At 38.1% G+C, this 26,268-nt stretch overlaps 1 long non-coding RNA gene across 1 annotated transcript in view; it reads left to right on the top strand.

Annotated features, from left to right (window-relative positions):
* The first annotated feature begins 11,430 nt into the window (after positions 1-11,430).
* The window catches only part of LOC141581610 (uncharacterized), a 43,752-nt gene continuing 28,914 nt past the window's right edge, over positions 11,431-26,268 (top strand). The window contains exons 1-3 of the long non-coding RNA XR_012514343.1: positions 11,431-15,116; positions 19,612-19,731; positions 24,642-24,704. This is a non-coding gene — a long non-coding RNA (uncharacterized LOC141581610). The remainder of the gene's footprint in view (positions 15,117-19,611; positions 19,732-24,641; positions 24,705-26,268) is intronic.

The following is a 26,268-nucleotide window of genomic DNA, read 5'->3' as shown; positions in this document are numbered from 1 at the left end:
ATATACAGAGTTAATAGGGAGTAGTACAGCATGGCATAATGCAATGTATAATAATATGTTTAGCCCTTGCAGAGAGTAGTGATCATTCCCATTGCATGGTAGTAATTTTTCATTTTTTCTTGTGCATATGTTCTTGTCTCCTTAGTAGATAGTTCTTTTTAATTGTTTTTTCCAGAAGAGGAAATTGAGTTCAGTTGACTCCACGTTGATGAAGCAGCTTCTACTGAACAAGTGGACTGAGGATGAACCCACTTCAGTCCTAGTTTTGTATCCTGATTAAGAGTCTGGCTCTTTGGAATGTCAGGACTTTGGAGTGGGCTCTGGTGGTATATTGATGATGCCTTTAGGTAATTCTATCACAGCCCCTGCTTTACGCTCATGCTCAGGGAGTTAGCATTGCCCTACTTTCTCACTTTCTGCTTTATAATTGGTTCATGGCAGAACTTCAGAATTTTAAGAGGTTTTCGCCCCATCTCCTAAGAGTGGAAAATGTAACTTTATACAATCTCTTTTCCAACCTTCACTTAAAGATAGTGCAACACAGTGATTGATATCTACCACACATGACAACTGACTATATGCTGAACACAAAGCAAGTGTCATGTATATCTTCTCTCTTTCTCAAGCCTTTTGTCACCACTTAACATAATCAGCCTCAGTGGCCTCCTTTCTGTTGTTTAATGGTAGCAAGTGTGTTTCTGTCTCATAATCATTGAATGTGCTAATGCCTTTACCCAAACCACTCTTCCCTCTCCTTCGTATAACTGATGCTACTTATCACTTAGGTCTTAGCTCAATGTTACCTTCTCAACAAGACTTATACAACCAACTTACCTGTCACAGTATTCATAGCATTTACTACTATTTGAAATTATCTTGTTTGCTTATTGGTTACTTATTTATTTACTGTCTACCCCTACAAGAACATACATTCGGAAGAGTAGAGACCTTTCCTAGCTTGTCTTCTGCCCTATGTTTAGCATGCAGAGTAGTTTGTTATACATAGTATGGTAGTGTTCTACGAGTAGGGCAAATGAATGAATCATCTCAACTAATATTTACAAAACATCTATTTATTTACTTAAAAATATGGAAATGGAGACTCGGGAAAGTTAAGTAATTTCCTGGTCATTGCAGAGCCAATAACTGAAGGAATTTTGTGTCATTGGCCTTATCAGTTCTTCCTAAGTCTCAGAATGTGTATCTTCCTTTTCATCTGCATCCTTGTCATGCCTTCATGAGAATCACCTTGGAGTGTGACTAACTGATAGACTTAACCCTAGGACATTTAGCCATTCATTTATTTATACCCTGATATGCTCTATAGAAATTTGAAGTGGCTCAAATGCTCACCCTGAAGCTGGATACTATTCCTGATTGAGTAAGTGGAAGAGTCGAAACATCCCAAGAGTAGATCAGGTTAAAAATGTTGTATGAAACCAGGCATGAGGTTAGATTACACAAAGTGCCCATCGGAATCTTTGTTGCATTTTCTAGGGGTGAACTGCAATTTTGGCCTTTCATTGTCTAGAAGGGAAAGAATGATTACACCCTCCACGGTATGCACAAGACAAAAACTAGCCAGCAATTCAAAAGCAGAATAAAGTTGAGACTCTAGATAAGTATTCTTGGCTTTTCTCAGAAGGAACACACTGTGTGATGTAAGGAACAATATCATCTACAGAGACTATATGGTAAATATTGTCAAAATTTTCATGTTTTCCCCTATAATATTATAGCACATGAAAGTCAAAGTGAGTAAAACATAAACCTATGGGGACCCTGAAAATAATGTTATGAAAACCACCAAGAACAGTTCTACAGGGACCCCAACCCGATGCTGTTTGGTTGTCTAGCTTGGGGCAGGGATGCCTTAGCCCAAAGGCCATATTTGAAATCATTTTTTTGAAGGATCACATTTATATCAGGTCATAAATATTTTATTTAACCAGGCTGATCAGTACTGATCAGCATTTGATGTAAAAAAATCACACACGTACACATGCAAACACACACACACACACACACACACACACACACACACACACAGAGGAAAGTGAGGAAACAGGGAGAGAGAGAAAGAGAGAGAGAAAACCTTGAGCAACTACCTAGATTGCAAAGACTCTGATACTGGTTAGATGTGTCTCCATACATTTTGACAGGGAAGCTCAGAATAAGCTAGTATACCTGGCATAGATCATATTTTAGATAGAACACATTTTTTAAAAATCATACTGTCTTCTGCTACCTCTTTGCAGACTTGAAGCACTGAGACGTCCCCTTGGCTTTCCGTTTATGAATGGTGGCTTATTCCTGCCATAGTTTACAGAAAGTGAGACATTAAATTGTAACATTTCATCCAATCTCATGTAAGTGATGACTTCATTTTATCTAAATTTAAGACAGTTTAAATATTTAAATACTTGATGGCTCAAAGTATTAAGTGGCCCTAATAATATTTTCTCACACAAGCACATCATTTTTAACAGCAGATTGATTGTACAACATGGAAAACCTTTGGCTTGTCAAGGATATGTACAGTTGCTGGAAAATAAGTCAACGAAACACTAATCAGTTCATTTATGAACGAATAACATCAGCCCCAAGGCTACAAGAGCCATTCCAATGGGACTTCCTCTGTGAGGGGCACATGGTCTCTCTGAACTGGTAGTAGAGTAGATTTCATCAGATAAGCTGTCAAATGCTTCATAGAACATGCCTTGGAGAATTAAGCTTCTACTGTTCATACAATTTTATCAGACACTAGCAAAGTAGATTTTCCAGTAAAACAGGAAATTGCCCTAAGGCTATGCTTTTGAACATTTATTCAAGATGTACTTTAAATGCTGTTTCAGCTGTCACTTCTTGCTATCGGCAGAAATATTTTTGCTTTTGTTGCAGATGAACAATTCTCTTTAATCACCAAAATCAACTAAAGTGTAGGGAAAACAAGAGTTGTAAAATTAAAGCGTTTGCAAGACGGAGTGAGGTAGGCAGGTTTTGACACAAAAGCAATTCGAGCTCATTTGGAACTATGTTTGGGACTCTGAATTGGCAAAAAGAAACTTATGTTTCTTTTAATAACTTAATAAATATACAATATTATAATATATAAAAAGGCAGTATAACACAGTGATTAAAAGCAGATACTCTGAAGCCAGGCTACTTACTTTCAGATGCCAGTTTCAACAATTCAGCTTTCTGGCTTTGGACAAATTACTTAACTGCTTTGTTCTTCAATCTCTTCATCTGTAAAACAGGAATAATTATATAACCCATAGAGCTGTAGAGAAGATTAGGTATAACACTTAGAAAGCATTATATAATTATATACACATTATATATTATTGTTATTATAGTACTCTATAAAATCAGCAAGGGATCAAACATTGATTCTATATTGTAAAGTATCAGAATTAATAACTTTTGAAAGAAATATCAATATAACCTTTAAGAACTAACATAAAATTTCCAATTTTGTTTAGATATACAGAATGTATATCTCAGAAATGAATGAACATATGGCAAATAAAACAATTTTCAATGAGTAAAATGTAGGACAATGATAACCTTCACATCTTTCACTAGGAAATAACCTCTTAGTAGATGGTACATACATATAAAATATTTTATTATACAAATATCTTTATCATAACCAATACATGAAAAAATACAGTGATTTCCCATTGTATTATTTATGAGTCCAAACCAGAGTCCTAGGAAATGACCAGTTGATCTCATGTGGTATTCATGTGGTCCTCTACTTTCTTGTAATCTGAGAATAGAAGAACCATTAATGTCTTTTGCCTCAAGTCATTTTTGAGGAGCATAAGTTCATTTCCTCTGTATAGGAAAAGAAAATGAAGTTGTCTCCTTGACATTTGTCTTAAAGGCAAATCTAATATTAAATTGTGGTCCAAATCTGTATGTTTTTTCTTGCTGAAGAAGCAAACTGCTTTAGGGCCCTTCATTGGACAGTATGGATAACACTAGCAACACTGACTTCTAAATGACCACATGTAACATGTCTTTGTAAAAGCCTGGCTATTAGAATGAAGTAATTGATATTACAAAGTTATATAAAGAGGAAATGTATAAGAGAGACACTAACGAGATACATTGTTTGAAGCATCATTATCTCAAAAAACCGCTTTCCATTTTGTTATTTACACATAGTTTCAAGGTAGCCATTAATACAATTAATTGAAGGAGACTATTAATACAACACAATTATAATTTAAAAGTTGAATACTTTCTTATTTTACTAAGCTGTTACAATTATTTTAGTACTTGTTACCAAGCACTATGAAATTATACCAGGGATAAGGAGTGAACCAATGAATAATTGATTTTTATTAAGCTTGAGGTTTGGGTCATTTTAGTCTCAGTGGCCCCATGAACTTCACACAATGCTCCTTATAAAATGAGAAATCAGGAATTGATTTTGATAATGCTACAATGTATAAGGGAAATTAAATGGACTAAAAATATGTACAACAGATGGTTAGATGTTTCCCAATCTCATTCCCTCTACTTGGGCCGATAGGAAGATTATGTTTCCCAGCCCCTGTGGTAACTAGGCTGGACCCTGTGACCATATTGCGGTCACTTGGTGAACACATGTGACACATCTTCACTCTGGGCCTTTTCATAAACCTCCCTCCACATTCCCCATCTTCTCATTTCCTCTTGTGCTGCCTATGGAGACTGTGTGTTAAGAATCTAAGAGTCCTGGAGTCATGGCTTTGAGGGGAGCCTTTCAGCAAAGCCTCCTGACATGCATTGGGGTGTATATTAACTCACCAAGACTTCAAGGTCTGCTTGTGTATACTTGAGCATATCTTAGCTTATCCTGAGCAATGTTGCAGAGTAGCTTGATAAATATTCAAAGCAAATATCTTCATAGATACAGCATATAGGATTGGGCTCTTCCAATCGCTGTGAGAAAATTCTGTAAGGAGGTGAAACAATGGTTCTGGTGCTTGCCAAGATATTTTTTTAAGGAAATAGTTTGCAAAAAGCACTGGATTATAAACCATCAAGCAGATTAAAATGTAGTGTTTATTTTAGAATTATAGAATATTTTATGGGTAGGACCTCAGACGTTGTCTGATCAGTGCATACTACAATCCAGTACATGAATCTTGCCCACATTCATCCTCAACTTACTCCTTCCACAATTTGGATATTTCACAATATTTCTACTTATGAAAATTTCAGAGATTTAAAAAAATTTCTTCTCTTTCTCTTTGTATTTGCTTGAACAGAAACATGTATCAATTTGCTAAAAAATAAAAAAGGCAATTCTTGCATTCTTAACACAGGGTCTCCATAGTCAGCACAAGAAGAGGAAATGAGAACCTGGAGAATGTGGAGGGAGGTTTATGAAAAGGCCCAGAGTGAAGACGTGGCATGTGTGGTTACCAAGTGACCATAATATAACCACAGGGTCCAGCCTAGCTACCCAGGGGCTGGGAAACATAGTCTTCCTACTTTCCCAAGAAGAGGGGATAAGATTGGGAAACATCTAACCATCTGTTGTGTGTGTGTGTGTGTGTGTGTATGTGTGTGTGTGTGTGTGTATATATATATATATATATATATATATATATATGCTAAAAAAGGCAATCAATGTAATAAGAACCAAGATAAACACATGCCCCATGTAGCTTAGCCTAGATCTAGAAATGGGTGTATGTGTGCATTCTGGGTGGATGGGGGTTCTGGAGAAATGAAGCACTGAATGGAGTCTGGACAGATGAGAAGGAGTCTCAGTAGCCAGGATAGAAAATCAAACTAGCCACAACATTTCCTTAAGCCAAAGCCTAACCTAAAAAAGGCCCCAACTCTCTTCAATTCTATGAAGGCTGAGAGATGTGAGGAAGATATAGAAGAAAAGTTTGAAGGCAGCAGCAGTTGGTTCATGATGTTTAAGAAAAGCAAGCTGTCCCTGTAACATAAAAGTGCAATGTGAACCAGCAAGTGGTAATGTAGAAGCCTCAGAAAATTATCCAGCAGATTTAGCTAAGATAATTCATGAAGGTGGCTTCACCAAACAGCAGATCTTCAAAGCAGACATAGCAGTCTTCCTTTTGAAGAAGGTGCCATTTAGGACTTTCATAGCTCAGAAGAAGTCCACGCCTGGCTTCGGATCTTCCCATGACAGGTTGACTCTCTTGTTAGGGGTTAATGTGCCTGGTGACTTTTAAGTTGAAGCGAATCAATACACATTTACCATTTCAACAATCATAGAGCCCTTAGGAATTATGCTTAATCTACTCTGCCTGTACTTTTCTAAATGAAGCAGCAAAGCCTGGCTGACAACACATCTCTTTATAGCATGGATTACTGAATATCATAAACCCACTGTCGAGATTTACTGCTAAAAAAAAAAAAAAATTCCTTTTGAAATATTACTGCTCACTGACAATGCCTACTCTCGGTCACCCAGTAGCTCTGATGGTGATTTACAAAGATATTAATATTGTTTTCATGCCTGCTAAGACAACATTCATATTGCAGTCCATGGATCAAAGGATTATGAAATGGTAAAAAATACAATAGCCTTATAACATATGTTTCTTACATTTCGTAAGGCTGTGGCTACTATAGCCCTTGATGTGAAAGGAAAATTGAAAACCTTTTGGAAAGGATTTGCCATTCTAGATATCACTAAGAACATTCATGATTCATTGGAGGAGGTCAAAATATCAACATTAACAGGAATTCAGAAAAGGTTTATTTCAACCCTTCTGTATGACTTTGAAGGGTTCAAGACTTCAGTGGAGGAAGTAGCTGCAGATGTGATAGAAATAACTAAAGAAGTAGAATTAGAAATGGAGCCTGAAGATGTGATGATTTCCTGCAGTCTCATGATAAAACTGACAGGTGAGGAGTTGCTTCTTATGGATGAAGAAAAAAAGTAATATTTTTGAGTAGAAATCTACTCCAGGTAAAGATGCTGTGAACATTGTTGAAATGAACAAAGGATTTAGAAGTTTTTATCAGCTGAGAGAGCTGACTCCAATTTTGAAGGAAGACCTACTGTAGGTAAAATGCTATCCACCAACATTTCATGCTACAGAGAAATCTTTCCTGAAAGGAGGAGGCATTGTTGTGTCATTTTAAGAAATTGCCACAGCCACCTCAGCCTTCAGCAACCACCACCCTGATCAATCAGCAGCCATTAGCATCGAAAAGACCATCCAGCAGCAAAAAGATTATGACTCATTGAAGGCCCAGACGCCCATTGGCAATTTTTAGAAATAAAGTAGTTTAGGCCCGGCGTGGTGGCTCAAGCCTGTAATCCCAGCACTTTGGGAGGCTGAGGCAGGTGGATCACGAGGTCAAGAGATCGAGACCATCCTGGTCAACATGGTGAAACCCCGTCTCTACTAAAAATACAAAAAGTTAGCTGGGCATGGTGTCACATGCCTGTAATCCCAGCTACTCAGGAGGCTGAGGCAGGAGAATAACCTGAACCCAGGAGGCGGAGGTTGTGGTGAGCCGAGATCGCGCCATTGCACTCCAGCCTGGGTAACAAGAGTGAAACTCTGTCTTAAAAAAAAAAAAAAAAAGAAAGAAAGTAGTTTAAAATGAAGGTATGTACATTGTGTTTCAGATACAATGCTATTGCACAGTTAATAGGCTACAGTATGGTATAAACATAACTTTCATATGTACCAGGAAACCAAAACATTCATGTGACTCACTTTATTGCAATATTTGCCTTATTGCAGTGATCTAAAACAAAACCCGTCATATCTCTGAAGTAATCCTGTATATGGATATGCACATGTACACACACACCTATGTAGGCAACTAGATGCTGAAAAGGGCAAGTGAAACTGATTTTGAGTTCTAACCTCCAGAACTGCAATTCGAAAAAGGTTTTGTTGTTTTTTTAATTCTTTTTTTTTTTTTTTTTTTTTGAGACGGAATTTCGCTCTTGTTACCCAGGCTGGAGTGCAATGGCACGATCTCGGCTCACCGCAACCTCTGCCTCCTGGGTTCAGGCAATTCTCCTGCCTCAACCTCCTGAGTAGCTGAGATTACAGGCACGCGCCACCATGCCCAGCTAATTTTTTGTATTTTAAGTAGAGACGGGGTTTCACCGTGTTGACCAGGATGGTCTCGATCTCCTGACCTCGTGATCCACCCGCCTCAGCCTCCCAAAGTGCTGGGATTACAGGCTTGAGCCACCGCGCCCGGCTGGTTTTGTTGTTTTAAGCCATCAAGTTCTTGTGTTTTAATTTGTTACAGCAGCCACAGGAAACTACTGAAGACTTTCATCTTGTGGAATTGATGTGGTTATGGATTAGAAAGCCATTTGGGTTTAAGTTTAGCTGAATTTCACTGAAATCAGAGGTTAGGGCTCTGAGGCAATGGTATAAACAGATTGTTTACTTGCTTGTTCAGGTTCCTGGGACAACACAAAAGCTGGAGCACAGAGATCTATTTTGGGCCCGGGCACCAAAGTCTTGAATTCAATGTGGAATTAGTGTCAGAAGGTTCAGTGGAAGACAAGAGATGTGAAGTAAAAGAAGCTGGAACCAAGTTTCATTAATGTCAAAGAAGAGGGATATTTACATAAAGTAGAATGAATAACTTTTACCTCATGGAGAGTGGAGATGCCTCTTGGACATCCAGGTAGTGCAAATGGGGCACCAGGAGAAAAATCAGTCTCATGGTCAGGGCTGCAGGAAAAGTGAAGTTATAGGCACTAAGCCAGATTTCAGTTCGGAGAAGAAGGTGGAGAGTGGATGTCTTACCTGATGTACATTTCAGTTCATTTGCTTATTAGTTTTCTTGGAGATAGATGTTTTCAGAATTAGATTATATATTTCTCCTCAAATCACCTGTGTAATATCTGCACTTTAAAACACCTTTATTATTTATTTTTCTGTCAAGCATGATCATTTTAAATATCCTTTAAAAATGGTGTTAAATGGAGTAGAAACTTAAGGCAGAAGAAGCTGTTACATAAACGTATTGCCAGCAACATATAATGCCATTTTCTTTTTTTCGCTATCTTCTTATTTGTATAAATGTAAGGGCTACAAGTTTAGTTTTGTTACATGGATACATTGCATAGCAGTGAAGTCTGGGCTTTTAGCACAACTATCACCCAAAATGTACATTGTACTCACCAAGTACTTTCTAAGTTCTTACTCTCCTCCTATCCTCCCACTCTTCCAAGTCTCCAATTCTATTATTCCACACTCTGTGTCCATGCGTACACATCATTTAGCTCTCACTTGCAAAGGAGAACATGCCGTATGATGCCACTTTCTCACTTATTTGTTTTATCAGAACCATAGGAACAAGGTGGGCATTATTCTGCATGAAAAGCTGGCTACTTCTAGACATTAACAAATTAATTAGAAGTGATTTCTTTTTAGCAATGCACCATTGGACCTGTATACTTTATATAAAAGCGTTGATTTTCATTCAACTACTAAACTTTTTATAGACATTACAAACAGGTCTGTTGACAAAGCTCAGTCTTTGATATGCGAATAGTATAACTTTGTTATAAAGTTTACAAAAGCTTATTCCTCAGAGTTTATCAGAATGACTTTCATCTTTAGTGGTCTGCAGAATATTACCCAGTCTTCACACTGCACCTGTCTGGTAAGAAGACAACATATTATCTCCATTTTAGAGAATGAAAAAGAAGAATGGGGTGAGTCTAAGTGATTTATCTACCTTAATCAATATCCTGAAAAAAGAGATCATAGCCCTCATTTTTTATTTGTAACCTCATCCTATCATTTTACTTTAGTTGTCTTTGGATGCACTAAAGAATGTGTTTTGATGTAAAGCTTTATGACTATTTTCAATTCAAAATCAATAACATTTCACAGTATATATAATATGGTAAGTCGATTCTGCTACACTTTGAAAATGTGAATTGGCTCCAACACAATTAATATATAAAGGAAGAATTTGAACATGATATGCAGTTCATGTTCATGAAGTGCAATTTCATTCTCAGAAGCAATAAGTAAACACAGAAAAACACAGCTCTTGCAGCAAAGGAATACACAAAACTACCCCCATGCACCTCAAATGTCTGCCAGTTAGCTATATAACAGATAGCAGAATTGACTTACCATATTATATATACATTGTGAAATGTTATATAGTCTTTGGGTGTATTATGATCCACTGCCCCTACTCCTCTTCACATCTACTATTACAACATTTTTGTTTTTCTGATTTCGGAAAACTGTCTTTCAACACTTTACAATGACTCACAAGCTACAACCCTTCTAGACACCCACTTCTGTAAGCAAATTTCAGATTTTGTTCAAGTAAAGTGCAGTATTTGTGTGTTTCTTAACCACTTGGTGTATGTAAAACTGCTACTCTTTTTGCCAGGTTCTTATCTTGCTTTTTTTTTTTTTTTTTTTTTTTTTTTTTTTTTTTTTTTTTTTTTGAGACGGAGTCTCACTCTTGTTACCCAGGCTGGAGTGCAATGGCGCGATCTCGGCTCACCGCAACCTCCGCCTCCTGGGTTCAGGCAATTCTCCTGCCTCAGCCTCCTGAGTAGCTGGGATTACAGGCACGCACCACCATGCCCAGCTAAGTTTTTGTATTTTTAGTAGAGACGGGGTTTCACCAGGTTGACCAGGATGGTCTCGATCTCTTGACCTCATGATCCACCCACCTCGGCCTCCCAAAGTGCTGGGATTACAGGCTTGAGCCACCGTGCCCGGCTCTTATCTTGCTTTTATGTGTCACTGATATATGTGCACCTAATCCCATACTTTCCCAGATGCCCTTTGGTTTATATTGCAAGATATTGCATTGGGCAGTGATTTTTAGGAATGTGTATATCACATTATAGAAAACTGTATGTGTAATATAGATCATCACACTCTTAACCCCACAGACAATTATCTAGTACTTGTTCATGTCAGCTACTGTTCTGTACATGGTGGGGGATACAAAGATGAACAGTTCTGGTCCCTACCTTCTAGCATCATAGTTTGTCAGAGACTATCAGACACATAAATGGCTCTAATGACAAGTTATCATGTGCTCATAAATGAAGAGTTACAATGGTAAGGTGGGGGGGGGATAGAATAATTCTACCCCAGAGGGTCTAGAAGAGTTGCCTGGAAGACACAGGGTTTGACCAGGGTACTGAAGGAGAGGTTGCCTTTAGTAGGTATGAGGGAAAGAGATGGAAGGGTTCTCTAATGCCTCTTAAATGGCACTTCATTTTAGTTATTTTTTCTGTTTCTCTCCCTCCTCCCACCCTCCACCTTCTGAGAGGCCCCAGTGTGTGTTGTTCCCCTCTATATGTACATGTGTTCTCATCATTAAGTGGTACTTTAAAGATGCTTCCATCAATTGACAATTCTGAGTCCATGATGGTAGAACTTTTGAGAAACAAACTGCCAAGGAAAAAATCTTCATGTACCAAAAACAGTTTTGGCTTTTTTTGAAGAGACTGACAATCAGCAGTCTGAATCAGGTAAACCTGATTTTTGGTATTCAGTCATTTTTTCCTGAGAACAACTGTTTCCTCATTCTTGCTGTCACTCTTCTCTCATCTTTAAATAATTTTCCTTTCCAGTCATTTGTTTCTGCCTGAGCATTATTTGATAACATAGCTGTCACTCAAAAAGAATGTACCTTCTTCCAGAGAAGCTTAAAACTCCAGAGGCATTTTGAGAGAGGAGTCTGGAAGGAGGCAAAAGAATAGGAAAATGGAAAACACATTCGTTGAGCACCTACCATATACCAGGCACTGTGCAAGTCAGTTTTATATATATGTGATTTATTTGATGTCACAATGATCCCAAGCATTTATGTAATTCATCATGCCCATTGCAGAAGGGATGGAGACACTTGCTGAGCCTATAGCAGTAGTCCTTAACCTTGACTGTGCATTAGAATCATGGGATGGGAAGAGCTTTTAAAAATCTCTTTACCTAGTCCTAGACCATACTCAGCACAGTGGAATTAGAAACTAGTGTGAAGGGACCCAAGCATTGGTATCTTTTCCCCCCGTACTCCTCAGGTGGCACCAAAGTTCAGCCCAAGTTGAGAACTACTAACCAAGAAAGAAGTCTCTTATCTCTGCTATAGTGGCCTCACACAGGAAAGTTTGAGAGCAAACTCATTCGATTGATTCAAATGGCAACTGTGTGTAGACGCTACCATTCACATGATAATGTAAGAGAAAAAGAACTCACGGCATTTTCTTTTAAAATTATTTTAAATTAGAAATTTGCTCATGTAGAATCTGTGGAATTTGGGAGCTGGTTGGTTTTGGGAGGCAGTTGTTCAGTTCTGCTTATCTAGGCTGGAACATTAACTTGGGAGGGAAAATCAGACATATGAGGGAAGTTTCTGAGTCAGCCCAGGCAGGGTATTTATTACCATGGAGATGCCAAAAACAAAGAGTAGTCTAGATGGCCGGTGTAAATCATGCCCTCAGTTGAATCGAGGTGTGTTGAAGCAGGGTCTTGAATTAACAGGTATAGCACAGGCCTTGGGATCCAGAAGTGACAAAGGAAAGTTTAAAGTGGGAAGGACCAAAATGCTTCAAGACAATGGGGTGAGCCAAGCACAGTGACTGTGTAACCGAGGCGGGACACAGGGCCTCAGCTCCCTCCCCGTGCTCACCAAAGATGCAACAGGGGACCAGAGCAGAGCTTCTCTGATCTGTTATTTTCCCTGATGTGCTCAGGTCTTGGCCTCTTTCGCCCCAAGAATGGGGGAAGGGGCCCCAGAAGAACGGTGAGCTTACCATTCAAATAAATATCACGGACCCAAAGAGTTTAGCAGAGAGCGATTTATTAGGCAGAGAGAGAGAGAGAGAAAGAGAGAAAAGAGAGAGAGAGAAAGAGAGAAGAGAGAGAGAGAGACAGAGAGACAGAGAGACAGAGAGACAGAGAGAGAGAGAGCTCCCACGTTGCCGTGGGAGGGGAAGCCGTAGGGGATATCCTAGTCTGCACAGGTAAGGAGCAATGGGGTTAACTCTGAAGTTATTCCCACCCCATTCATGTTCTCGTCCAATGAGAGGAGTTCTTCTTTCAAACTTCAGCTGGAGTGATTGATCTTTGACTCTCATACTGGATTGGCTACAAAGCCCCCTCCTCCCAGAGCTTTCGGAGGGCTCTTTAAACAAAGAAGCTCACCTGGAATTTCTACCTTGCCCGCGCCAATAAAGAACTTTGCTTCCCCTGATGGGGGCGTGGATGGAGGCATGGCGCTGGGAAATTCCTGCCTTTGAAACCATGCCCCTTGTGGACTCCGGGAAGAGAAGCTTTTTGCTCCTAACAGTCCCTCAACTGGTGGTCACTCTTGGCAGGCGCCATGTGGAGGCAGCTTGGCTCTTACAGGCATCAGACTCCAGATGTCAATAGACAAGGAAGAATAAAAAACAATGACGTGACAATAAATTCCTTAGGTGATAGTATTTTAATGTCCATCATTAGAAATAAGGAAGACAGAATAGACTCTTGGGTTTTGGAGAGTGTCTATGTGTCAGTTTAGGGGGAGCCTTAGGCTGAGGATGATATGGGAGAGTCTAGGCAGAAAGAGAAATGTTAAGTTTGCTTTTGGTACATACTTAGTTTGAAATGCTGATAGTTTATTCCATGGAGGTATCTGGAAGCCAGGGAACGATACAAAGTTGTTCTGAGTTTCAGGAGGTCACTGAAATATGCTGTCAGATACACCTTTATCCAGGTCCTTGGTTGATTTAGTGTTCCTCAGAGCTTTGGGATCCCAATACAGCTTCCAATGGACTAAATTTGTTGGCTGTTTCTGTTTCTGTAAATCCTGAATAAACTCTCCAAGTACTCCCTGTATGTGTAGGCCAGAATTATTTGCAATGACTTCGTAAGTTTTCTAGAGAAAACTGTAGGAGTACATAGTTCTTTCAAGAATTTACTCAGAAATGTCTAGGAGTTTGGAGAAAGCAGCCTGGAAGGGCCATGCAATTTCCGTCTTCTTTTGGTTTCGCTGCTCTTCGGTGGTCATGCTGGTTCCTCTGAGTTTGCTTTTCTTCCATTCTATTCTTTTACTGCTTTGTACCCAGGAGACTGATCCCTGAAAACTGCTCCCTTTGAAGATTCTGACCGGGCTCTGCCAATGAGAAACCTGGCAGGATATCAAAGTACAGGAGGAGAGATAATCAGGGTATTTCATCACGTCCTCCCTTCTTTGGTACCACGTCTTTGGCAGTTGCTGAAATACAGCCCTTGCCTGTGAGCCCCTTCTTTGCGGCTCCAGTTTTCATTTTATCTTGATAACACTATTTCCTCCCTTTTCTTCTTTAACCAGAGAAATAGTAATTACTTCCTTTTGTTGCTTATCAGTGCCTCAACATCCCTTGTTGGTTCCTTTAACCCTTCCCTGAGCTCTGTAATTATTCCCTTTATTAAAATCTCTTCATTTGAATAATCTTGGAGGAGGTGTGGTGACTTTTATTTCTTCCTGGGATCCTGACTCATGAGTCCTGACGAGGGACACTGGTGGCAGTATATCCTTGGCTCCAAGTGAGATCTCATAGCCTAGAGGAGCACAGGATTTCAAAAGAAGGCCACCACCTGCCACAAGGCATTTCAAAATTTCAGAATTTAGGTCATTTAGCATGCCAGGATCTCCTATTAAATTTCGTACCTATAGACTAAGAGGATCCCTGAAGATTCTTTGTGTTCCAACATAAATGTTAATTACACCACTCATAATTATAATAAGATGATGTCTAATAGATAAAACAGCCACTCTACAGACATCAGAAAGGATAGTTAAGGTTCTGAAAGATCTTTTAAGTGACATACTGTTTAGTCACTTGAACAGGGACTAATTATTAATATATTTTACTTTTAATGATGTGTTAACACTTTGTTTGAACTGAAGTTTCAGGTTTTCAACTAAGCATCGGCTTACCCAACATTTTTTTCATAAGTTATTGAAAAACAAGGTTTTCATCTTATTTGATGTGACAAAATGATGCTCTTCCACCCTCACATAATTATAGGCAAGAGGCTTATTAATGACTATGCTATTTCCTTCATTTACAGGTAACCACGTATATTGGGCTTATATAACTCAATAAGTCAATCAACCAAGAATCACAATTATGACATGTAAGAACTGGGACTTTATTTTCCTGCAATTAAAATGTGTTGTTTCATATTTAGAGTTTTGAGGAAGACTTTAAAAAGTATAAAATACATAAAAATGACTAAAATAAGTAGAAGAACTTTCTGGGGTCTTTAAAAATAGGATAGTGTGAAATAAAAAGATTGAAGCATCAATTAATCAGTACCTTATGGTGTGATGGGTACTGTTTACTCATCCCCACTGGGGAAATAACGTAAGGTGGAAAACCTTTGTTCTTTCAGCTCCTCTCTGATTTCTTGGCTGGAATTTTTCATATTTGAGGAATCCTTTTTACCTTTTTACCTTTGTCTCAACAATTCTTCTGGGCCAGGCTTGACTACAGGGCGGGACAGAACTCATCTTGAAGGATAAACATTACAGAGTATCCAACTGGACATCAATCAACAGGGGCTGGGCAAAGAAGCTGAATCCAGTAACTGGCCACAGGATAGGTACTGGGGTACCTCATTAGAGCCAGAGGGTTCAGTACTGAGGGTAGCAAGTTCTCTTTATAACTACTTATGCCTAACTTTCTATGTTTGCCCTGTCTCTGTCATTCCACAGTAAATTTCTAGAGGCCAGGAATTATGTCTTCATTGTAATTCCTCACAGTACCTCATGGAAAGCGTGGTGCTTATATTATTCATCACTGACTTAGAGTCAAGTCAAGGTTCACCTATAGGCACTAATGCTGACAGAATGAATGAAATCCCTTTTTTTTGGAGCATAATTCATCTTCCATTTCATGTGATTGAGGAAGATATTTGTTTTGAGATGAGGTTTAAATTAGGTTATTCAATAAGATTCCTTCTGGTTCTAGGATTCCAGAATTAAGTGCAAATTAATGAAGTCTCATAATGCTGATTGCCAAAAGAATTGATGACTTTGATTTAAGGTACATGCTAAGGAGTAGATCTTATGTTGGATACTGCCTCATGGTACGAACAGGCATTCTTTTCTCATATGTGTCCTGAGTGGTTTACATATGTTTTGGGTGAGATCGAGCTTTCTAATGGGCACAAAAGGCAAAAAGTAAAGTATTCCTTCCCAGTATTCATGTAATTGTTACGAATCTTCAGGGCTCATAGCAATAAGCCGGCTGTGGAGTTGATGAGGAGGCTGGTTGAAAAGCCCTATTAGAGGTGAACGGGGTCCCCTTCCTCGTACTCATTTGCACCACTAGTAGAGTTAATGTTTTGAGTCTGAAGGACACTATGACTGTTATCAGTTTTATTGGACAAGTGAATATAAAGGTAATTAAAGAGACCATGCCTAATAACCCAACTCTTACAATTTAAAAGTAAGAAAGAGACCTGATAGGGTACCAGGGATATACCTATCATCCTAATTAAGTGCTAACAAGACAGTTGTCCTCACTTTGGTAACTTCAGTGTATTCCCTGTGTTAACTATCTCCAACCAGTGGACTCATCTACAATTCTTAATTCTGCTCCGTGGTTACCCTTCTTCATTCTCCACACCAGCAATGTTTCTACAGGGTTCGGTGTTTAGCAGGTGGCATCCCCAAAGCACTCACCCCAAATTGCCCATCCAGTTTATCCATTCATCCACCTTTTCACACTTTCCCCCTGCAGTTCAGATTTGGCCAAATTGCCACGCAGTTTGCACTTGTCATCTCCACCAGTGTTTCTACTTTATTAAGCAAGCACATCTCATAAATGAAAACAAGAGGAGATGTGTGGCCAGGCCGTTTTCTTATTTTACTTAAAATTTTAAAAATCACCTAGCCAACTTGTTGTGCTTCAGGGATGTGAGTAGAGATAAATCAAATATTTACATAAATCAGGTGAGGGTAGACAAATGAACATGCATAATCGAGTGGCAATTTTCTAAATCAGAGAAGCCTCTGGCTCTAGCTGTATTCAAACACTTCAGTATTTTGATTAAATATGCCAAAAGGCAGAAAGTGTTTTTAGAAATGTCTAACAATGGTTTCTGATGTACAAAGCAAAGAAAAACTCTTGTATAATTACCTAAAATCTCCCAATTTTGAGAATTTGTTTAGCATCTCTTTTTAGCCTTTTTTATTTGAATTCTGAGAATGAATGGCATTGACATTTTCTGTGAGGTAGATTAACAAAGTGAAATCCAGAAAGCCTGATTGATCTATCAATATTTGCGGAATGTTAATTCTAAGGAAAAATGGAATAGCTATTTTTGTATGTAGCCAACAGGCCCAGGTATAGTTACATGAACATGACACTAACCTAAATAGAGGATTTGGTGGTGATGTTATGACACTTTACCTCTGATCGTAATTTACAAAGAATAATTTTCTTTAGGCATAATAAACTTATACTGTGCACAACAATGTAAATGGAGACTATTTGACATACAGAAAATGATTATTCTCTATTCAAATACATCTCACCGAAACTACTGTATCTTTTATTTTTTTCTTCTCACGTATTTCCTCTTGACTTTCTTTCTTAATTTCTTCCTAATAAGACCTTCTTTCAAAGTAGTTTGTTTCTGTGATTTTCTAACGTTCAGTATGTATGTAAAGAATTATGTTTTTAAATCCTTTCTAATATTTTCTTAGAAGTTTAAAAGATAATGTCTGATAAGTCCAAGATATTTCTTCAAAATTCAGTCTTTATCAAAGAAGAGAGGTATTTGATTCCATGTGTGATAATTGCTTATGGATACAAAATAATCAGTCAAGACGAGCTTGGCCAGGCATGGTGGCTCATGCCTGTAATCTCACCACTTTGGGAAGCTGAGGCAGGTGGATCACCTGAGGTCAAGAGTTTGAGAACAGCCTGGCCAACATGGTGAAACCTTGTCTTTACTAAAAATACAAAAATTAGCCAGGTGTGGTGGCGCATGCCTGTAATCCCAGCTATTTGGGAGGCTGAGGCAGGAGAATTGCTTGAACCTGGGAGGGAGAAGTTATAGTGAGCTGAGATCATACCATTCATTGCACTCCAGCCTGGACAACAAGAGCAAGACTCTGTCTAAAAATAAAAGAAAAAGAAAAAGAAAGCTCAGCTAGATACCTGATGAATGGCAGGGTTAGAATCTTAGAAACTTTGAATTATTGTTGATCAGTTAAAAACAATCATGGAGTTTTTAGAATAAAGAAATGACATAATAGAATTAGTCTTTTTACACAATGTGTTATGTAGTATAAAGACTTTTTTTAATACACAGAATTAATTTAGCATGCAGAAAAGGCAAACCAATGACATTTCTCTAATAAAGTTGAAATAGACAATTCAGGATTCTCATCAGAGACATCAGTGACAAAAAATAAGCTGCAGAATTGGCAAAATCCATTTTTTGTGTGTGTTGAAAACACTTGGTAAAATAGGAATTGATTGCTATTTATTTGAAATAACAAAACATACACTTTAGACCAAAAGTCAGCATCTTATTTAATGTGGAAACATTAGAGGCTTTCCCATTAAAGCTGGGAATAAAACAAGATTGCCCATTATTTGCACTGTTATTTCACATTATGTTGTTAGTATCAGCCAAGAAAATTAGAAAAATAAAAGTAATTAGAAGTAAGAAGAAGAGACAAATCCACTTGTATTTGTTGGTGACATGGTGTGAATGAAAAACTACTAGAGTAAGTATTAGCCATCATAAATAAAAACAAAGTCCATGTTTAACATTCTCAAGAGCCAGTTGAATAGACTCTAATTGGTGAAAAATGGGACAGTTTAAATATTAGTAAGAAAAATGAGCATAATTGACTGAAACACATGAAATGTGTTTAAATCCATGAGTTCACAGTAATGCTAAAATTTAAAATTCCTAATGAATTACCATTTAAATTTAAAATGTAAATTTTTAATTATTTAGAAATAATTTTCATATGCCAAGTTTTATATGAAGTACTCGACATCCATAAGTTCACTGAGTCCATGTACGTTTCATTCATTCAGTAAATATTGATTAGCATTAACCAAGTGCCATATGCTGAGTTAGCAGATGGGCATATACTATTGAGTAAACAGATGTGGTTCATGGCCACATGCAACTTACAGTCTCAGAGAAAAAGCAGGTGGAAATCATACCTTGAGATAAGCAGAGGGTGCAATGAGCATGTGTGAAGTTGAGGAAAATCTCTGAGAAACTGACACTTGAGTTGACATCTGAAGGATCTGTTGAAATCATTTAGGCAAAGTGGGTGATGAGAAGGGAAATGGGAGAAGATGTTCTAGTGAGAGAATGACAGCACGTGCACAGTCCTCTTCCTGAATAGAGTTCCACATTTGCAGCCCTGGAGGTTTTAGGGTTGTGGCTGGAGTGAAGGAGAGATTAGTCAGGATCCTGGGTGCTATGTTGCATATTTCATTTAGTATCTACTTCTGGCTCCTGTAATTTGGCAACCTCTTTAAGTTTATTAGACATTGGTTTCCTCATTTTGTCTTTTGGCTTTGTTTTCATTACATTTTAGGCATCTGAAGCTCTCAGAAAAGTAACTTCTTTCTCTCATTGTGATCCATAGGAACTGACCAACTGACCAGCTGGCTAAGCACCTGAATGTGTGTGGTGAGGGTGAGACTTAAAAACAGAGCTCAACATCTGAAATCTAGAAACGATTTGGTGCCAGTATTCTTCACACGAGGTTAGTGATGTGCTGCCAGTATCGCAACAGCATCCTCCTGGACACATTTCTCTGTAGATGCTCTTTATTTATTACAGAAAACTCTCTGATAAGGGACTAGGGGAAGGTGGCAGAAGCAGAAGAGATATGGTACTAAGCTATGAATCATAGCGTCTTTCCCAAGGAAAGAATTCAGTGAAGACATATAGCCTGGGCCAATGGCATCTTCACACTCAGAATACTTGATTAACAAATTGTCAGAAAAAAAAAATCAAGCAGATCTAAAAATCAAGTGATTTTTAATTCTCTTAAAAACTTTCTGGAATCTGGGAATATCCTCTGTTGATGCTATAGAAGAAAGGGATTTGAAGAACTTGAATTGTTCAAATTCACAACAAAACAAACCTGAATACCAAAAATACTTGTTGGTCAAGAAGTACCTGAATCATAGTGCTATTTCAGAGGGCGTAGATCCTATGAGAATCTTCTCACTCTTTTTTTTTTTTTTATGTAAGGCAATCTCTTACTGCTCCACTTACGGAGAGAAAGCATTTGGAGAAAAATGCTAGCTTGATAAATGTTTGAACTCTTATAGTTTTGGATTCATGCCCAAATGTCATTTATCACTTTGAAATTAAGCTATCCTTTGCATAGGTAGTTGTGATGCCTATAGTTGATAGCTGTTTGCAGGGAGTGATCCAGTCTGAATGATATATTTTCCCTCACATGCTTCTCAGGGATGAACAGTCTGTATCTGTCTCCTGCCGGTTGGGTTGCAAACATATGCTCTTTTCAGCTTCAATCAAAATGTATGTTGTTTTAACCTGCATGATGTTTGGTAAAGTTCTTTAGCTTAAGGGACAATATTCTGTTCTCTGTCACACATAATAATAATTCCCACATGTTTGAATCATGTCAATCACATTGAGGGATTTTCAGAAGAGTTTATCTGTGACCATAGTCAGTAACAAGATGCAGGAAGAAAACAAGATGCTTAACATGAATTCTGCCGTTGGAAGGTCAAATAGGACTCTAATGATGGAGGAAGAATGTTCTATCTGAATTTACAGCATATTTTAGCCTGGCTCCTTGCATTTTGGTTTATTTTGCCGTTTCTATGCCTTTTCTGGGTGTGTCGATATTGAGTATCTCCGAGGATGACTGCTAGAAGACAGGGCCTTGGTTTATGTCATTCTTCCTGCGGACCCAAGAACAATGAAGAACTTGTTAAAGCTATTAACAAGCTTTCTGGGATGTGATGCCCAGAATTTTCAGTCTGAGGCTGTCATTTGAGATTGTTATGGCTGCTATGAGCTGAGAATGTTGGGGTAGTTTATTGACTGGCATACTGGAGCTTAAATGTAGCCTTTGGACTACAAACCAAAATTTGCCTGATTTCAGAGACAATTTTTGATGGAATTACCCTAACCTATCTCATATGACACTCACATATAAGTCAGAATATAAACTTAATAATGGAAATATACATATTTACTTCTTTCTTTCTTTAATCTCTCCCCTTCTTGCCCTTCCTTCCTTCCTTCTTCCCTTCCTGCCTTCCTTCCTTCCTTCCTACCTTCCTTCAATTGTTTAGTAAATTCCTCCTCTTTGCTTGGACTTTTACATAGTTTCTCTTCTTTATGAATGCTTCCATGTTAATAATGAATAAATTAAAATTCAAAAATGTTTAATAATCCATTCATGTTCACAAAGCTCATATATAGCAGAACATCAATAGAATTAAGGTCTGTATAGCTTCAAAGCGACTACAGCTTTATTTATTTATTTATTTATTTTTTGAGACGGAGTTTCACTCTTGTTACCCAGGCTCGAGTGCAATGGCATGATCTTGGCTCACCGCAACTTCTGCCTCCTGAGTTCAGGCAATTCTCCTGCTTCAGCCTCCTGAGTAGCTGGGATTATAGGCACACGCCACCATGCCCAGCTAATTTTTTTTTTTTATTTTTAGTAGAGATGGGATTTCACCATGTTGACCAGGATGGTCTCGATCTCTTGACCTCGTGATCGACCTGCCTCGGCCTCCCAAAGTGCTGGGATTACAGGCTTGAGCCACCGCGCCCGGCCAGCTTTATTTATTTATTTTTACCTCACTGGAATACATAGTCTTCTGGTCTGCTAATTGCCTTCTTTTTCTATAGGAAACTCTTCTTGGAAAACTGCATTATAACTGGAAGTATTTGAAAATCAGAGTGAGAGATGAGCTGAATGATGCAACACGGGGCTGCTGTAATTGAGCAGTTTAGCTGGATTATTTTATTTTATCTAGGGATATATCAACCAAGGGAATCCCTTGTTTAATTTTATAAGTCAGAGTACATGTTCAGCTGCACAGTATTTGAAATATTATAATAATTTATTCCTCTGTGGGCTCTTCCTTTTTCTAAACCTGTTGTCCTTCAGATGGGACACAGTATTACTGACCAGATGAGAAAAGACATTGTTGACACGCTGAAAATGGCAGATCAAAGGAGCAAAGGAGCCTGGGTCCTTAAAAGCAAAATGGAGCCACTGACTTTATTTTATTTTTTATTTTTTTGAGATGGAGTCTTGCTCTGCTGCCCAGGCTGGAGTGCAGTGGTACAATCTCTGCTCTCTGTAACTGCTGCCTCCCAGCTTGAAGCAATTCTCCTGCCTTGGCCTCCCAAGTAGTTGGGATTACAGGCACCTGCTACCACGCCTGGCTAATTTTTGTGTTTTTAGTAGAGATGGGGTCTTACCCTGTTGGCCAGGCTGGTCTTGAACTCCTGACCTCAACTGATTCTCCCGCCTCAGCCTCCCAAAGTGCTGGCATCACAGGCATGAGCCACTGCACCCAGTCCACTTACCTTATCTTGATACTGCCTATCTCCAAATGACTTAATTTTTAGAAAACCCAAAATACATATATTTATAGTTTACCCCATTGTTAGTCAAATTTTTTGTGACTAGAAGCTGAAAACATTGATGATACATTAAACTTGATGGCGTGCAGCAGGCTCTGCCTAAGTTAATACAAATACTGAAAAATCACATTTGTGATGGTTTTGCATTGTTTATCCCTTTACCTGGCCCACCCATAAAATCAAGTTACAGGCTAAAGGAGAAAAGTCTCAGCACTTTTTCCAGTATCTAAAAATGGTCTTAGATTAGAGGTGTCCTTACTCTTGAAGAATATGTTTTCTGAAGAGAAAACATATTCTGTTTCATGAAGTGGTGATCTTTCTGTGTCTGAGATACCCAAAAGGAGGCTGAATATCATGGACCCTGTGAAAGGATGGCTATGCTGGCCTCTTCTAAGTCTTAATGCCTGTGATTTTCTAAGTGTTGGTGCCTTTAAATGGAAGTGACCTCTTTATCACACAGAGTGTTCATTGAGAAAAGCTTGGGCAAAAGACCCAAGTTCATGGTTTGGTTCTGCCTCGACCTAGCATTATGATTTTGAGAAATTAGCTTCTTCAAGTTTCTAGTTTTTTCCTCTAACAATTAGATAATTTTCAATTAAAACAATCGGTTGAACCCTCCCTCCTCCAACTCTTTCTTTTTCTTTTTCTTGATTTTAATGGCTTATTACATGGAGCCCCATATTTAGACCTGTAAAAGAAGAGGCGGTCTGATCTTCCAGAGACCAGGCTGAAGTTCTGCTTTTCTGGCTTCCTTCTCATTTTAACCCTCTCCTCCCTATAGAGCATGGTTTGGAGATCTCTCTCTTAAATGTGTCACTGAGTTCTTTCAAATCAGAACTTTCTATGATTCTACTACAGATTTAGCACAGAATCATAACAAGAAGGTCACAGCATTTACATACGCCATGAGGAGGCAATGGTTCTGTTGCTTTTTCTTTCCATTGTTGAGTTGATACTGACTTAAGCCATTGTACCCATTGGCCCATGAATGTAAAGAAGTTTTATTAAAGAGCCATTAAGTGCAAGGAGTCATTTTGCTTACTTCTTAGGCTTTACCCAAATTTTAATATATGGTGATTTTGAATGCAAGTTTTCAGACCATTCTACTAAACTTCCAATCTCTTTTTACAAATGTTCTGATACAAGAGTGTTTGGTCACTTTTCACGCAATGAGACTTTTAAGGCCTCATACAAATGATGATATTTTTACACTGGGGCAGAATAACCAGGTCACATTTCTTCTTTGTGTCTGACCTAGAGCTCTGCCTTCTTCCTGAATGTGTGCCTTGAAATAAATGTGTAAGTTAAAACTATAAATTTCGTTCCTAAAGAGATTTCTTTATGCTTGTTTTATATCAGTTTCTTACTCTACTTGCAAGTTAAAGTTATAAAATGCATAGACATGGTCGTTATTAAACTTTGAAGATCTGGCATCCTTCTATGTGAATATTATTTCATCTGTAGCCTTTGAATTGGGAAACTCTTTTGTGTGATTTCAACAGCCTTTTGTCCAGTGTTAAATGCACTGACAGGGGTTTTAGACAGAGCCACAGAAAATTCTCTGCTGAATATTTAATCAGTTCCTAAGTTGGCAGGCTTCCTCTTTTCCTTTCTTCAAGACTATGTGGCTAGACTATGAGAGTTTTTTGTCACTGAAAGTTTAAGACTAAATAACTTTGGATATACTCTATATCATATTATTTTAATATCTCACATTTAATATTTTATACAAATGTACATACAGTGAGGTATGTTGAAATTTTATCTTTACAGTTTTGAAAAATGGATTTATGTTTTTACTCTTGCATTCCTTTACAATCATTAGCTTCATTTTTAATTATTTCACCTAATGGGATTATTATAATCTCTTTACATTTTAATATAGAAATCTAAATCTGGTAAGATTCTATGTCTAGCAATTAAACAGAAGATTACTGAGCAATAAACATGTATTGAAAAATTGATGTTCTACTGAGTAAACAATGATGAAGGGAAGCCAGTAACATTCAAATTTTTCTCTTTGTCTAGTGCTTCAGAGCAGGAGCTGTTCTGGCAGCTTTTGTGAATCAAGAAAGGCAATATTCGTCTGTGGTGAGTCCTCATCCATTAGCTGTCTGGAATGCATGAGAAGAGCTTGACTGGTTGACCGATTCCTGTTACTCGCCTTTGCAAGGAATCAATTCAACCACATTTTCTTTATACAAATAGACTTCTCTTGGCTATTGTTGGTCTTTTGAAGAAGGATCAAATTTTGTTGAAGTTTCTTTCTTACAGACATGGAAAATGCTGGTAGCCATAACACTCCAAACTATTTTTTTTTTTAATCTTAATTTGACTAGGGAGAGAAGGCCATTTTTGTTTAAACGGGGATTGCATTTTACAGAAACATTGCTTTGAGAGACACAACATGCATTACAACATCATGATGTATTCAGCCAGATTTCTGCAAGACAGAAAATCACTTGACTACGCAAGGCATGTGAATGTTCTTAAAGGGGGAGAAATAGAAAAGAAAAACCAAACGTGTCAGATATTTCCTTTTTGCATCACACTATTCCCAATCATATGAATACCTTATGTTTATAATTTGCCAGTTATGAATTTCCCCTCATGCATATTAAACTCAAGCATCACTATAATTTTAATCTTGTTACCAGTCTTGCTCTATATAGGAGATTAGCATCCAGGGCTCTTTAGGTATCTGTTAGGATGGTTGTTAGGACAGAATGAGATATTATTTCTTGGCACTCACAACAAATGTATATGGATATGCATTTAGTCTCTTGGGATTCTGGTCCACGTATTTGAAAAGTATATGTACTTGACGATCCTGAGCAAAACTGGAATCATTTGAATTAATCCGTCTTTTGTTTTCAAGATTGGAAACCTCATGCTCAGTATGTTAATAAACTTTCACTAAATAATCATAGTGTAGATTGTAGTTTCTCAGTTGCACAGGAATGATTGGGTTCTTTCAGGGATCCTTACTTGAAGATAGGGATGACAGCACTATTTGGGAAAGAAAGGATAATCCTGGGGGGTGGGAGCAGATGGTCATGCATTCACCTATTTGTACTATCCGCTCTATTTACTCTATAACAACCCAATCACTTCTCCAGTGGCACAGGCCTCTGATATTTGGTAGGCACCCAATGCATAATTGCTGATATGAATTCAATTTCCGGGGCATCCATTTCATTTTCTCTGCAGCCACACCGTCAGTATGGCAACAGTTCCGACAGCACAATTCTTTTCATGATTTTCTTTTTTTAATTTCTTACGTTATTTCCCATAAGGTAGTGGTCTACATAATTTTTAGTCATGCGCTCCTATCAATCAAGAAGTTTTGTGCATCCATTCTCTAAATAGATATTTTACAAATAAGATATTCTGTTGCTTTATAAAATACAGTTCATCAGTAGAAGAATGAGATGATTCATAGCAATTCAAATAATGATTTCTCCATTTTAGTAGACTGTCTGGCTAACCTTCCCTGAATACTTTGTTCTGGAGAACTTTGGCTGTAAAGCGTGTAAAGGAAGAGTAATACAGTTCTTGCCTTGGGGAAGCTTACATCCTCTCTGGTATACCAGATAAACACAAGGAAGGACAACACAATGTTGGACAAGGTATTTTATGTCATGGTAGACTACAA

The sequence above is a fragment of the Saimiri boliviensis genome, chromosome 16, assembly GCF_048565385.1.
Source record: "Saimiri boliviensis isolate mSaiBol1 chromosome 16, mSaiBol1.pri, whole genome shotgun sequence".
Taxonomy (NCBI): domain Eukaryota; kingdom Metazoa; phylum Chordata; class Mammalia; order Primates; family Cebidae; genus Saimiri; species Saimiri boliviensis.
The sequence above is the reverse complement of the archived record's forward strand: the minus strand, read 5'-3'. Positions and strand labels throughout refer to the sequence as shown.